Source organism: Hemitrygon akajei, chromosome 4 (assembly GCF_048418815.1).
Source record: "Hemitrygon akajei chromosome 4, sHemAka1.3, whole genome shotgun sequence".
In the NCBI taxonomy this organism is placed as follows: Eukaryota; Metazoa; Chordata; class Chondrichthyes; order Myliobatiformes; family Dasyatidae; genus Hemitrygon; species Hemitrygon akajei.
The window spans coordinates 134480082-134491879 of NC_133127.1; the positions used below are offsets into that span (position 1 = coordinate 134480082).

At 40.7% G+C, this 11798-nt stretch overlaps 1 long non-coding RNA gene across 1 annotated transcript; it reads left to right on the forward strand.

Annotated features, from left to right (window-relative positions):
• The first annotated feature begins 1114 nt into the window (after positions 1-1114).
• On the forward strand, positions 1115-10801 carry LOC140725955 (uncharacterized). The gene is made up of 3 exons (XR_012098545.1): positions 1115-1215; positions 2497-2602; positions 10377-10801. It is a non-coding gene; the product is annotated as an uncharacterized lncRNA (long non-coding RNA).
• The last annotated feature ends 997 nt before the right edge of the window (positions 10802-11798 follow it).

Sequence of the window (11798 nt, forward strand, 5' to 3'; positions counted from 1 at the left end):
TCTGGCCGTGAGAGCCTAAATGCTTTGATGCCTTTTGCCAGATAGCAGGAGGGAAAGGAATTTATATGAGGGGTGCATGGGGTCCTTCATAATGCTGTTTGCTTTGTGAATGCAGTGTGTGGTGTAAATGTCTGTAATGGCAGGAAGAGAGACCCCGATGATTTTCTCAGCTGACCTCAGTATCCGCTGCAGGGTCTTGCGATCTGAGACAGTGCAATTTCTGAATCAGGCAGTGATGCAGCTGCTCAGGATGCTCTCAATACAACCTCTGTAGAATGTGATGAAGATGAGGGGTGGGTGATGGACTTTTCTCAGCCTTCACAGAAAGCCCACACGCTGCTGGGCTTTCTTTGCTGTGGAGCTGGTGTTGGGGGACCAGGTGAACACCAAGAAATTTGATGCTCATAACTATCTCTACGGAGGAGCCGTCAAAGTTCAGTGGAAAGTGGTCACTCCATGCTGTCCTGAAGTCAACAACCATCTCTTTTGTTTTGTTCACATTAAGAGACAGGTTGTTGGCTTTGCACCTCCGTTAGCTGCTGCACCTCCTCTCTGTAAGCTGACTCGTCTTTCTTGCTGATGAGACCCACAATGGTTGTGTCATCAGTGAACTTGATGATGTGGTTCGAGCTGTGTGTTGCAGCACAGTCGTGGGTCAGCAGAGTGAACAGCAGTGGACTGAGCATGCAACCCTGGGGAGACCCCGTGCTCAGTGTGATGGTGTTGGAGATGCTGCTTCTGATCCAGACTGACTGAGGTCTCCCAGTCAGGAAGTCTAGGATCCAGTTGCAGAGGGAGGTGTTCAGGCCCAGTAGGCTCAGCTTTCCAATCAGTTTCTGAGGGATGATTGTGTTGAATGCTGAACTGAAGTCTATGAATATCATTCGAACGTACGAGTCTTTTTTGTCCAGGTGGGTTAGGGCCAGGTGGAGGGTGATGGCAATGGCGTCGTCTGTTGAGTGGTTGGGACGGTACGCAAACTGCAGGGGGTCCAGTACCTTTGAGGCTGAGAGATTAGTAATCTTAATACAACATCTGTCACAAATATATTCTCATTCTCTATCCCTTTATGGTTTGTGCTGGGACCCATGTATCCACAACTGCCTCAGGAGTCAATCCACCAACAATTTAATGAGGCACAGCTTCGAGTGGCTGCCCAGGTGACAGTTTCTGACCATAGCACCATTGTGGATGGACATCTTTCTCTCTTTTAAGGTAGGACCCTGCAAGTTTTTACTCAGTATTTTTACCTTTGTCTAGTCTACACTCAGCAATATAAAACCTCTCTTCTTCTAGTGGGATATATGTATTTTAATGGAGTGACATTTTAGGTCGGAAGATATTGCATAAATTCCAAGATCTTTACTTGAAATTTCTGTGTATTTAAACATTTCCAGAGACTTTGAGGATAAATGCTGGGATTTTGGAGCTCCGGCATATTCTTGTGAATTCCACAGGCTTTGTGAATAGCAGGAAAAATAGATTGTCAGAGAAGGAAAAACAGAGTTAATCTCAGCAGATATATGTTAGGCATTCCTGTCTCTCCCTTTTCTCTTCTCACAGCTTATTTAGAGTCCTTAACACTTCCATCAAGCTGTGGGATATTAAATTTTGTTCAATTTCTGGATTGAACTTCACTATATAACCATATGGTCCCATTAGCACAGGGCACAGTTTGTCTCACTTTTCCTGCAGCAATGGCTGCTGTGAATATGGAGCTAGTTCACTGAAAATGACTGCATAACAAAATTGACTTGAAAGGTTAAATATCTCATTGCTGCCCTATATTCCTGTGCTCTATCATGTCTCAAGTCGCTCTGCCCAGAAGCTGGAACTCTTATTTTCCAATGCACTACCAGAATTCCTGCAGTGGTTTGAAAAGGTGAACCAGCACCATCCTCTCAAATGTTAGGCAAGGAAGACTAGCCTCATAATAAATTAAATGTAATCTATTACCTGGATTATTGTGTCTTGAGGTCATTCAGACTACTGTGCCCTGTTAGCTCTTTCAATAAGTTACCCCCATAAATACTGTTCAATCATAGCCAACAAGGTAATCTACTTGATTTATCCAATTGCCTAGAAACACTGTTACAGCATCTTTACTTCTAGATTATAATACATTGATTAAAAAAATCTAGTTTTGCTTGTTTAAACTGGTACTCCAATTCCAACTACACTGCCACTGCAAATATTCTATCGTTATTTACCCTATCAAAACTCTTCAAAAGTATAACACCTCTATTAATTCTCAACTTGTCTTCCTTTGCTTTGAGGAGAACAATCCTATTTCCTTCAGGATCTCTAAAACATTTCAAAACAAGTCTTTCATTTATGGTTATGATTCCAGTAAATCTCCATTGTATTCCATCAAAGTGCAGTGCACTGTTCTAGCTACAATTCTGTATTGGGAGCTTGATAAATGATTTATAAAGTGTTTCTTTTGTAAGTTATGCTTTTTATTTTTTAAACCAGAATCACATCTTCCTTTTTCAGACTTCACAGACCTCTTTGTGACATTCATCGTTGTGTGATTCGATTAATCATCCTTGAAGGATTGGAGGAGATCATGCAAAAAATTCCAGGAAATATTTGCCTCAAAGTTAGTTTGTTTAGTGTTTTTGTGTGCAACATGATACATTTCTTTGGAGCAAGTATGATCAAAAATGAGGAAGCCCAAGGGTGGTCTAGAAAATAGAACATAGAACATTACAGCACAGTATAGGGCCTTCTAGCCAGGATGTTGTGCCAACCTTTTGACCTGCTCTAAGTTCTATCTCTTCCTTCCAACATGTCCATTCACTTTTCTATCATCCATGTGCCTATTTAAGAATTTTTTAAATGCCTCTACTGTTTCTTTTCCTATCACCACCCCTGTTAGCATATTCCCTGAACCCACTGGTCTCTGTGTAAAAAACTTACCTTTGACAACCCACCTATACTTTCCTCCAATCACTGTTAAATTAAGACCTTGTATTAGCCATTTCCACCCTAGGAAAAAGTCTCTGGGTACCTGCTCTATTTCTGCTTCTTATCATCTTGTACACCTTTATCGTCACCTCTCGTTCTCTTTTGCTTCAAAGACAAAAGCCCTAGCTCACTCAAACTCTCTTCATAACTTATGCCCTCTAGTCCAGGCAGCATCCTAGTAAGTCTCCCCTACACCCCCTCTGAAGCTTACACATTCTAATGAAATGAGAGAACTGCGTTGCTCTGTGAACTGCTGTGTAATGCAGAAAGAATGCCAGATTTACACAGTGGCATTTACTGCCCCTGACAACTTGCAACACTGCTTGCAGGATCTTAATTCATGTTGTAGTGACATATGAGTCCTACAACCTGCCTGTGAAAAAATGGGCTTTCAACACACCTGTGAATCTTGCTTCTGTAAAACCTCAGCAGGTCCTGAGCCAGAGGTTCTCTTTATTCATAACCTTTCCTTCAAGTCTCCATCCACCAGACCTAAAGTTTGTCACCCTTGCCAGCTTGAGCTCCTGCCTTCTGGTCAGTCAACTAACTCAACACATCAATCATTTAAACCGCCAGCTCCACCCGGGATCCTTGGACCAATATCTTCTTAATCTCTCCTCTGTGACTTTCCAGACACAACAGCAACTCTTTTGCTCAATATACACATGTGCATCATACAACATAACGTCATACAAAGTCACCCTCCTCCATTGTTATTAAGTTTCTAAATGACTCACAAACACACTGATCATTTTGATCATTTCACTGCCTCTAGAGTTCCCAGCGAAAATGCAATCCTTTGTGTTTTTATTTTTCAAACCCAGCAAAGCAAGAGGGAATGGAATGATTTGAGATCCAGTGACCATCTCAATATGAAGGTCCTCATGGGGCAGCAAAGAGGCCATTTACACAACCTCTATGTGATGGATAGGTATGACCTGCAGAGGATAACATGGAAGAATGAAAGGGTTTATATCTTCCCAAATAAATTTTAAAATAAAAACTCTCAGTGATATAAAACACTTTGAAGAAAGCATTCATTGAGTAAATAATGAAAAGAAACTTACAACAAGTCACTGGCAACACGAGTGAATCTGCAGATGCTGGAAATAAATAAAAAACACAAAATGCTGGCAGAACTCAGCAGGCCAGACAGCATCTATGGGAGGAGGTAGTGACGACGTTTTGGGCCGAAACCCTTCATCAGGAGTGAAGTAACATGGGATAGTCGAGGGGGGGATAAGAAGTGGGGGGAGGGATAAAGTAGAGAGCTGGGAAGTGATAGGCTGGAGGGAAATGGGCTAGGGGGAAGGTGGAGAATTATGGGAAATAAAAGAGAAAGAAAGGTAGGGCTGGGGGGAGAAATTATAGTGAGGGGGGAAAAGAGAGAGAAAGAGAACCAGACAAAAATAATAGATAGGGATGGGGGTAAGGGTGGGGGGCAGGGGTATCAACAGAGGTCAGTGAGTTGGATGTTCATGCCGGCAGGAAGGAGCCTACCTAGGCCCCAGACAGTCCTTTCAGGTGAGGCACCACTTCACCTGCAAGTCAACTGGGGTGATATACTGTATCCGGTGCTCCCGATGTGACCATTTATACATTGGGGAGACCCGCCGCAGACTGGGAGACCGTTTCGCTGAACACCGGTGCTCAGTCCTCCAGCAGTGACGGGATCTCCCTGTGGCCACACACTTTAATTCCACAGACCACTCCCGCTCCGACATGTCTGTCCATGGCCTCCTCTACCATCAAGATGAGGCCACACGCAGGTTGATGGAGCAATACCTTATCTCCCGCCTAGGTAGCCTCCTACCTGCCGGCATGAACATTCAATTCACAGACCTCCATTGATACCCCTGCCAACCACCCTTACCCCCATCCCTATCTATTATTTTAGTCTGGTTCTCTTTCTCTCTCTTTTGCCCCCCTCACTATAATTTCTCCCCCCAGCCCTACCTTTCTTTCTCTTTTATTTCCCATAATTCTCCACCTTCCCCCTAGCCCATTTCCCTCCAGCCTATCACTTCCCAGCTCTCTACTTTATCCCTCCCCCCACTTCTTATCCCCCCTTGACCATCCCATGTTACTTCACTCCTGATGAAGGGTTTCGGCCCGAAACGTCGTCACTACCTCCTCCCATAGATGCTGTCTGGCCTGCTGAGTTCTGCCAGCATTTTGTGATTTTTACAAGTCACTGCCAGTCATATAAATATCAAAAATAGTTCAGTTTAACTAGTTATTTATTTAATACAATAACTATGTGAGTGATGTAGAAAAATGCTGTAGAAATAAAGGATACAGCTATAGAAGCATACTGAGACTGGGTGATCATATCTGGACATTGAGCTTGTCTCTGAATATTTGAGTGTGTCTTGCACATGCACATTTCTACAATGTTTATGATGCTAGAAATTAATTAGTGATTCCTTGTAACAATACCAGTATTAAAATTAGTTATCCCAGCTGTGCCTTAAATGTGGAAATGACGTTTGTCATTTCTTTTAATATGCCAAGTGGAATTTTATATTTTTGGACTTCAGATTTCAGACAACTGCCAATAATATACTTCAACATACTTTATGTACTCATTAACTAAACATGCTCATATGCTTGCACACCTGATAATAATGCAGCCTTCAGTTATTTGGAATTTGGTTACTTTGGCAATGCTTCATCTAATTAGCTTTAAAGAGGAACTTGAGTGAAGTAAACTGAATTCTAAAGTGATTTTAATGGGAGATAAAAATTGTCTGACTTTGATTGGTTTCAGATATCAAGAAGGGAATTAGGGATAACCCTGGCAACTATAGACTGGTGAGTCTCACGTAAGTGTGGCAAGTTACAGGAGTGAATTCTTAGTGATAAGATTTATGAGGATTTGGAAACCCATGCTCTAATTAGGAAGAGCCAGCATGGCTTTGTGTAGGGGCAAGTCTACATGCAAGTTGATTGAGTTTTTTTTGAAGAGGTGTTGACGGTGATTGATGAAGGTGGGGTAGTGGATGTTGTCTACAGGGATTTTAGTAAGGCATTTGACAAGGTTCCTCATGGGAAGCTCATCCAGAAGATTAAGATGCATGGGGTCCATGGTGAATTAGCTATTTGGATTCAGAACTGGCTTTCACATAGTAGACAGAGGCTAGTGGTCAAAGGGACATATTCTAACCAGAGGTTTGTGATCAGTGGTATTCTGCAGGAACCTGTACTGGGACCTCTGATGTTTGTGATGTGTCTAAGTGACCAGGGTGAAATGTAGATGTGTGGCTTAGTAAGTTTGCAGATGATATGAAAATTGGTGTTGTTTTGTGACAGTGTAGAAGACTGTCTAAAGAGTACAGATTGTTTGCAGATATGGGCAAAGGAATGGCAGATGCAGTTTGACCCAGCCAAATGTGAAGGGTTGGGGTTTGGTAGATCAAATGTTAAGAGACAGTTGATTGTTAAGAGTAAGGTTCTAAACAGTGTTGATGAGCAGAGGGATTTTGGAGTCCAAACTCATAGCTCCCACAAAGTGGTACACTGGTCAACAGGGTGATTCAAAAGGACAATGACATGCTTAGCTTTATAAGTCAACACACTGAGTTCAGGCATCAGGAAGTTACGTTGCAGCTTATAAATCTCTAGTTAGGCTGCATTTAGAGTATTGCATATAGTTCCAGTTACCCCATTATAGGAAGGATATCAAGGCTTTAGAAAGGGTGCAGAAGAGGTTCACCAGGATGCTGTGTAGATTACAGATCATGTGCTATAATGAGAGGTTGGACAGACTCAGGTTGTTTTCTCTAAACGGTGGAGGCTGAGGGGAAAGCTGATAGAGGTTTACAAGATTATGACAGGCATAGATAGAGTAGACAGATAGTACATTTTTCCCAGATTTGAAATACCTAATACCAGAAGGCATGCATTTAAGGTGAGGGGGTCATTTCAAAGGAGGTGTGAGGGGCAAGTTTTTCTTTTACAAGAGAGTGCTGGGAAGCAGGAAAGCTCTGCCTGAGTTGGTGGCAGAGAGAGATACATTAGGGACTTTTAAGAGATGTTTAGTTAGGCACATGAATGTGAGGGGAAATAGGAGGATTGGACATTGTGTAGGCAGGAGGGATTAGTTTAGTTCACCATTTGATTACTATAATTTAGATGGTTTGACAGAACTTTGAGGACAGAACAGCCTGTTGCTGTGCTGTACTGTTCTATGTTCTTATGTTCTGTGATCTAGTACCTTGAGAGCCACTTCCATAGCACTTGAGACCTGGAGAGATGATGTGCTGTGAGCTCTTGCTGCTGATTTTAAAATAAAAAATGCCACAAGTACTTGTCACAAAGCAAGTAGAAAGATATTTTGTTGGCTAAGACCCTTCAGTAGGACAGGGCCCAAAATGTCAACTGTTTACTGGTGGCATGGCCTGCTGAGTTCCTCCAGCATTTTGTGGATTTCCAGCATCTGCAGATTTTCTCATGTTTGGGATTTTTTAAAAAAAATGGTATTATGTAATTTCCTACATCCTTTTTAACTTACTTTGGAAATGAACACAAATCTTCCTCAACATTTCGGATAAACTAGGAAGTAGAATTGTGCCACCTTTAGGATATAGCTTTCATCAGTATGCTTGATGGAAGCTATAAAAAACTGAAAAAACTGTAATTCTCTGAATGACTTGGAATGAAGGGATGAGAAAATATGAGGGATGGTGATGGTGGGATAGACATGGGACTTCGATTGCGACATGAACCCTTCTTATGTGCCAAGTTTACCCTGATCATCTGCTATGCTGCAAGTGGTCCCTTGTCACTGTGAATAACAGGCTTATCAACCAGAATGGTTTCACAGTATAGCACTGGGAAGCTGTGATCTTCAAGGGAGCTCAAACGATGCTTGTGCATATGAAGTGAAGTGTCTGGGAGAGGCAGTGAGTGTTAAGGTGAGGTCATGCCATCATGCTAATTTGCTGTAGGGTCTGATCCTTATGTTTTGTGCTTAAAAGCATCCTCTTGCAACAACTTATTTCAGCAATCAGAGAAACAGCCATAAAATTCTCAATGATCTGATTAACCATGTGTTAGCTTCTGCAAGGAGATTGTGCCCAAAAATATCAGCTGACACTAAACATCATCTTTCATGCAACTTTACATTGAACTTGAAAATTTATGATTTTTGAAGCAGAATTCAAATGCCTCCATATATTAATAAATGGGTTCAGTGGGTTACCCTTGCCAGATATTAGGCCTGCACATTCTCCTGGTTATTTGGCATTCATATGCTGTGTATAAACACACAAAAAAAATTAGAAATGCGCATTGAAGCAAGTACTTTAATTTCATAACCAGATTTGGCAACCTTTGTGTTCAATATCTCAAACTAGTGTGCAGTCATTAACGAGTCATGAGGGATCTGAATACAGAATGAATTTCGAAATGGAATGGTTTTGAAGCTGCATATTTGCTGCCACCTAGTGAAAATCATTGTCACTGAGGAATTTTTCTTTCACTTTGTCATAAATGTATCTAAATCTAAGTCAAGAAAAAGAAAAAGCTATAGTGACTTTACCTTCTAGGACCTGGATTCTGAAATGGGAATCTACCTTCTGAGACCAATGGAATGTCTCTCGTGAGGATGGACAATGGAATCAGAATCTGAATGACTGGCATGTGTTGTGAAATTTATTAACTTAGCAGCAGCAGTTCAATGCAATACATAATCTAGCAGAGAAAAACAATAATAATAATAATAATAATAATAAATAAATAAGCAAGTCAATTGCAGTATAGGTATATTGAATAGATTAAAAATTGTGCAAAAATCAGAAACAATATACCTTAAAAAATTGAGGTAGTGTTTAAGGGTTCAATGTCCATTTAGGAATCAGATGGCAGAGGGGAAGAAGCTGTTCCTGAATCTCTGAGTCTGTGCGTTCAGGCTTTTGTACCTCCTACTTGATGGTAACAGTGAAAAAAAGGCATGCCCTGGGTGCTGGAGGTTCTGTGAAGTGGTTTTGTACAGTACTGGTCATGCTGTGGAATGCCTCTCTGACAACTAACTGCTTGAAGCTGACACCAGCTACCTGAAAAAGGAAGAGATCTATAATCAGCACTAATTAATGATCCTTCATGGAAGAATGCAAAGAAAATTGAAGCAAACTGAAAGTAATAATTGACTAGGGTAAGAAGACAACGTTAAAATGATAAGTGCAATAGAGTCAGTGAATCCCAATTAATTGTATGCTTATTAACAGTGAAATATTTCCAAGAAAGAATATGAATTGTAAGAAACAATATGTACAGCTGTTTACAACTATTATTTCCAACACAGTGTACTACAAAGTGTATTCAGCATTCTTTGGGACTCTTTGGAGATCATTCAAAATGAAGCCAAATTCTCCTTTTAGACTATTACTAAAAGAGTTAAAGACTTAATTTATTGACAATAAGCAGTTTTCCATGATATTACTCTCAGTTCTGAATTGTTATATAATCATGAGGTTTGAAACCATTGTGAGACTGAGGGGACGGCAGATTTACAATCACATTGGGAAGCACACCGCTTTCGAGCCAGCTTCTTCACAACAATATTCCATCATATATGAAGCCCAATGCATTATGCTCAATAGAGCAGGCCCTCCACTCTTAAACACATGTATTAACTTGTCCACTGTAAAGCCAATAACAAACCTATATAGGTGAGACATTTTAAAATATTTGTAGTCTACTCAAAGAAGGACTCTTCACATCTTGTCTTTTGGGAACTTTCAGCTAAAAGTCCAGAGAGCACATGTTACAGAACATAAAGCAATAATCATTATTCACAGTTAGTATGATATATATACCTGTTGAATATTATGCCTCTGACAATAAAGGCAAGAATCTCATTGTCCCAACTGAAGCACATTATCTACCTGTACTGCTGTCTTAAGGGATTTATGATCTTGATCTCCAGGGTTCCGCTGTCTTCCTGAATTTTGCCATATCCTACATTTATTGTCTATTGACTTTTGTTGCACTCTCATATCCTTCAGCATTATGTTACTACATCTATTTAGAATAAGAGTTCCAATTATTTAAACTCTTTAATTATATGTATTCATTGAAACTCAGATTGACTAATTGGGGCTAAATTTAAATCCAGGTAAATGCAGAAGCCCGTTTCTACACAATCCAAACTTGGCAGCTTGATAGATTTCAAATATCTGGTCTCATTTGGATCCAGTACTTGGCTGTTGCCATTCTTGGTGGAAAGAATCCGCTGAGGGGAAAGTACGAAGATCAAGAGCTTTGGAGGATAGGCCCGGGCAGTAGAAGGTGAACCCTAATGTGGCCAAAGTAAAGTAGTTTAGAAGCCATTGGAAGGATAGTAAGGATTATTGCTCCTCTGGGTTCCTGTTAGCTTTCCTTAATGAGTCTCACTCTGCTTCCAGCCAGGTTCACCTGGACGACACAGATTTGCCTTGCTCAGAAATGGGACCAGATGTCACGCTATGGCATGGGATTCCCGACAACGTATGACCTGCAATGTCTCCTGCCAAAATCCATAAAGTCATAGCAATGAAACAAGGGGAAGGGAGTGGATATGAAACCTCTTCAACTGATGTCTCTGTTCTGTTATTGGCAACTGGGAATGATTAAAATCACCTCATCACATTACTATGACATGAACACAGCAGGGCTGGGAATGAAATCAGACTCTTGCCTCTTGCCAAGAAATTATATTTGCACCCAATTGCTTTGATCTTTGAAAGCCAACAAATAAAAATAAAACTGAGCCAATGTAAATTTTCTGGTACAAAGGCAGTGTGTTCCTTGTGCCGCAAATTTGAAATAAAAAGAGAAATTATTGGAAACACTTTGAAAGTCTAGTGGAATCTGTGAAGAAAAAAAAGCGAGTTAATGTTTTGGGATGATGATTTTTAACCTTCTAACGGAGTGTTGTCAACTTAGGATATCAATTTGAGATGTTAGCTTTTGCCAGGAAATGGAATTGTGTAAGACACATTTTAGAACATGGACCATGGAACAGAACAGTAACATGCCCTTCAGCCCACGATGTTGTGCCAAACTGGTTAAATTGATTATCAAATTCCCAACTAAATTTTCTTCTGTCTACTCAGTGTTCATATCCTACTATTTCCTGTTCATTCAGCCACCTATTTAAGAGCCTTTTGAATGTCTCAGTTGTATTTGCCTCCACCACCACCCCAGCAATGCATTCCAGGCACCCAATACTCTGTGTAAAAACTCTGGCCCATACATATCATTTGAACTTAACCCCTCTCTATTTTAGGAGTAAAATATTAATATATTTTAATGCTTAATACCTCTGGCATTAAGCATTTCAACCCTGGGAAAAGATGTTGGTTATTTACTTTATCTCTGTTTCTCATAATCTTGTAAACTTCTTTCAGATCTCCCCTCAGTCTCTGCCACTCCAGAGAAAACATCCCAAGTCTGTCTAACCTCTCCTTATTGCATATGCCCTTTATTCTAGGCACAATCCTGGTAAGCCTCTTCTGCACCCTCACCAAAACCTCAACATCCTTCAAATGATTGGGTGACCAGAACTGAATACAGTACTCTGGATGCAGCCTAACAAGAATGTTATAACTTCCTGACTTTTGAACTCAATTCTGTGATTAATAAAGGCAAATATGCCATACCACACTATCAACCTGTGTAGCCACTTTTAGGAAACTATGGAATAGGACCCAAGATCTGTCTTCACATCAACACCCTTAAGGCTTGTGCCATTACCTGTGTACTGTCCCAGTACATTTGATCTCCCAAGTGCAACACATCACATTTGGCCATATAATGTTTCTCCCTCCATATCTGCAACTGATCTC